Raw genomic sequence first — 3,485 nt, 5'->3', positions numbered from 1 at the left:
CACTCTGACCACCCATTTCTTAATAGGAGTATTTAGATTTTTTGTTTGGTTTTTTTGAGGGGGTCTCTGGAGACAGAACCTAGAATTTTCTGCGTGCCAAGCACATAATCTACTGCTGACCCATACCCCTCCCTGTAGACTGAACTACTTAATACACTCCTTGGTAAGGATGGATTTGGGCCATGGCCTTGTTAACTACTGCCCCCTGCAGGAGGCTCTGGAGGACTACAGGATCTCTCCTAGCTGTTCTGCCCTAACACCCTGCCCTAGGAACTTTTAATTGCTTTTGGTTCCTCAGACCCCAGCCCCATCTTGTTCACTCAAGGATGCAGGGAGCTCCACCTAAGCTCCCCCTTTCCTGCATGGAGCCTGGAAACTCTCGTAAGGAAGTGAGCTGGGCTGTAACTAGAGGCCCACTGGGCGGTTTCCCCTTTCTCAGAATCATTGTCCAGCACTGACCGATGTCCAGTGCCTTAAACACCATTGTTCACATATTTGTGTCTGTTCTGTTTTGTTTTGTTGGTATTGCAGGCAGGCAGTTAAATCCGGTCTCCGCTAATCCATCTCTGACAGAAGTGGAAACTTGTCTTTTCATTTTGATGGACATTTTTACAATATACAGAAACTGAAATTTTTAAGTAATGGAATTTCCTAAACGTTCTCTTTCCCTCCACCATGCTTTCATTATTTTTAAGCTGAGACAATGATCACTAGTATGAATATAGATAAAAACCTAAATGTCTCTCTAGCTTTACTTTTAACATTTTTTTCCCACATTGAACTAATTCCCCAAGAATGTACCTTGGCCTGTAGTGTATAGTGAAAATCTCATCCCCTCTTTTTTCCTCCAAAATATTAATTTGGTTTTCTCCACCTTTTTTTTTTTGTTTGTTTGTTTTGTTTTTAAAGCAAGAATCTTACTGTGTAGCTTGGGCCGGCCATGAATGCTGCTTCAGCTACAATTGTACTTCTACAATTCTAGGGCTAGTATTGTGTGTACCAGTTCACTTGGCTCTCCACCTTCTTTGTTAGGTATCCCCCCTTCCTTGGATTGTGAGGCCCTCAGATTCTTGTGTCATGCTGATAAATACTGTAGAAACAGAATAAACTTCACCACCTGCAGAAGCTGAGGGTGAGGGAGTTTAAGTCCTGATGTCATGGTTGAACTGCTGTTGAGTAGCTATGTGATTTGGGGCTTTACTTGGCCCCCTCTGAGATTGTTTGCTCTTCTAGAAAATTCTAGCTATTCCAGTCCACCTCCTCTAACACTGCGAGCTGAAGTCCACAGGGCAAAGGCCAGAGATGTCTGTTCAACGTTGGCCAGGACACTGTCTGAACTAGATGTGCATTTGCTTAGGGCTCCTTGCCAATGTCTTCTATATGAATTTTAGATTCATCTTGCTAAGTACCGCCCCACCCCCAGCCCACTCCTCACCCCAAACAAATCCTCTTAGAATAACACTGAACGTCTGGTAAACCTGGACGTGAATTTTGGAAAAAGTGATTTGTGTCAAAGTCAAATTTGCTACTCAGGGGTATGCTGTGTGGCTGTTTTGTTGGAGTTTTACTTTCACATGTTTCAGTAAAGGTTGTTTTCTCCCTACAGGCCCCAAGTGTTTCTTAAGAGGGCTGTTGCTAGGTACTTTTGTATACTTCATTACTGCTCTTGCTAAGTTTTCTGTGCATGTTTGATTTCTTGTTTTCAAGATAGGAGGTTTTAAGACATTCAACTTTATCTTCCGACTCAGTGGTGGTGGAGAATAAGAACAAGATATTGATTTAAAGTATGTATTTTGCATCTGGCGGCTTTCCTGAATTCTCTCATTCATTCCGAAAGCTTTTCCACTGTTCTCTGGGGGCTGCAGGAATGTGGTGTTGGTCTCCTCCTCTCCAGAAGTTATACATCTTGTTTCCCTTTAGCATCTTTCGCATTGTCTTCGATTCCCAGGCCAGCCCGGGCAGTAATGGTAAAAGCAGGTATCCTTGTGTGTTCCTCCCCGGCTGGAATGCGCGCACCCCACCCGCCAGGAGAGATAAAGGCCGCACTTATTTATAGTTCTCTATAGATTCTTAAGCTTTTGCTTTGTTTTGCTCTCACAAATAAAAGTCAACTTTTAACAGCGTCCTTCCCGACATAGTTAACGGTTACGAACTGTTTGAGAGATATCAGAGACATCAATAAAAACAGGAAACACCAGCGCTGCCCTCCCCCGCTGGTGTTAAGTAGTGAAACGTGAGGAGCCTGCCCATGTTCTTTGTGGCTCTGTGCCAGGGCACCCCCACCCCGTGGAAGAGGACCCTTTATCTGAATCGCGTGTTCTACAAATCCAAGCACATATGATTTATTTTTTAAATTGTATATGAGTCGTTTCATAACTACATTTTTCTGCTTCCCACCCCCACCCTCTGTCCATTCTCCAGGCCTCTGCAGCAGTGGCCTCTCAGACTTGTGGAGTCTTTCTATGCCATCCGAGTGCACCGCTGGTGACCTGCCCATTTTCCCCTTGGTGGGTGCTCAGAATCTTCTTAACTTGGTGCCAACTTACCAGCATCCATCCATCTACACCCAGAAAAAAAAAAAAATCACTAGACCTGAGTAGCCCCCTGCCAAGCTGGCCAGGTGGAGCCAAGTGGCCGTCCACACTTACTCTTCACACACCTTCTCCCCAGCAGCACGGGAGCACCAGGGCTTCACTGGGGTGCAGTTAGACTTGCTGTCTCCTCTCTGCCGCCTTCCTGAGCCGGCAGAGACTCGGCTGCAGACTGTGTGCTCTGTGCACAAGAGCCTCCTGCGAGTGTGCAGTCAAGCCTCTGTATCGTGTTTAATTACCAAGTCCCCACAGTCTCCCCTTCTATAACAATCTGCTACTTTTTCTTCTTTCAATCGGTGACAGTTTTGCAGAGCATGGGACAGCAGTCTTGAGAGTGTCTCATGCTCTAGATGTGTCTGGCAGCTTCTCCACAACTCAGTTCAAGCTGGAGGGTTTGGTGAGCATATTGTTGGGTGAGGTCTTGTTGCTCCCAGGATATTTTCTGGGAGCCATGTGATGTGCATTTGTCCCTGCATTGGTGACCCTGAAAATTGATCAGTTGGTCAAGATGGCCACTGCTGGCTACCTGTTTTATCTTCAAAGTGGGCAGTTAGGTGATAGATTGAGACTGGACACTCAGCCTCCATGAACTTTCTGGCTGCAAAGGTTGCTTTTTACTTTTTAAAAATCTTTTTATTTATTTATTACACAGGGTCTTACTACGTAGCTCAGACTCACACAGCAGGCAGTCTCAGGCATCGAACCCTGGTCATTGCCCTTGCCCAGCAGGCCTTTAGACCACTGAGCCATCTCCCCAGCCCAAAGGGTGCTTTTTAAATTCTGCCTTTTGACTTGCACATATTAGCTACGTACCACAAAGATGAGTTTTTCCTGACCTGACTCACACTTCTTCCTCCAATGTGTAGGAAATGGTATCTTAGGGTGGTTCTTTTT

The sequence above is a fragment of the Octodon degus genome, unplaced genomic scaffold (assembly GCF_000260255.1).
Source record: "Octodon degus isolate 3935 unplaced genomic scaffold, OctDeg1.0 scaffold00018, whole genome shotgun sequence".
Taxonomy (NCBI): Eukaryota; Metazoa; Chordata; class Mammalia; order Rodentia; family Octodontidae; genus Octodon; species Octodon degus.
This window is presented reverse-complemented; position numbering follows the sequence as displayed.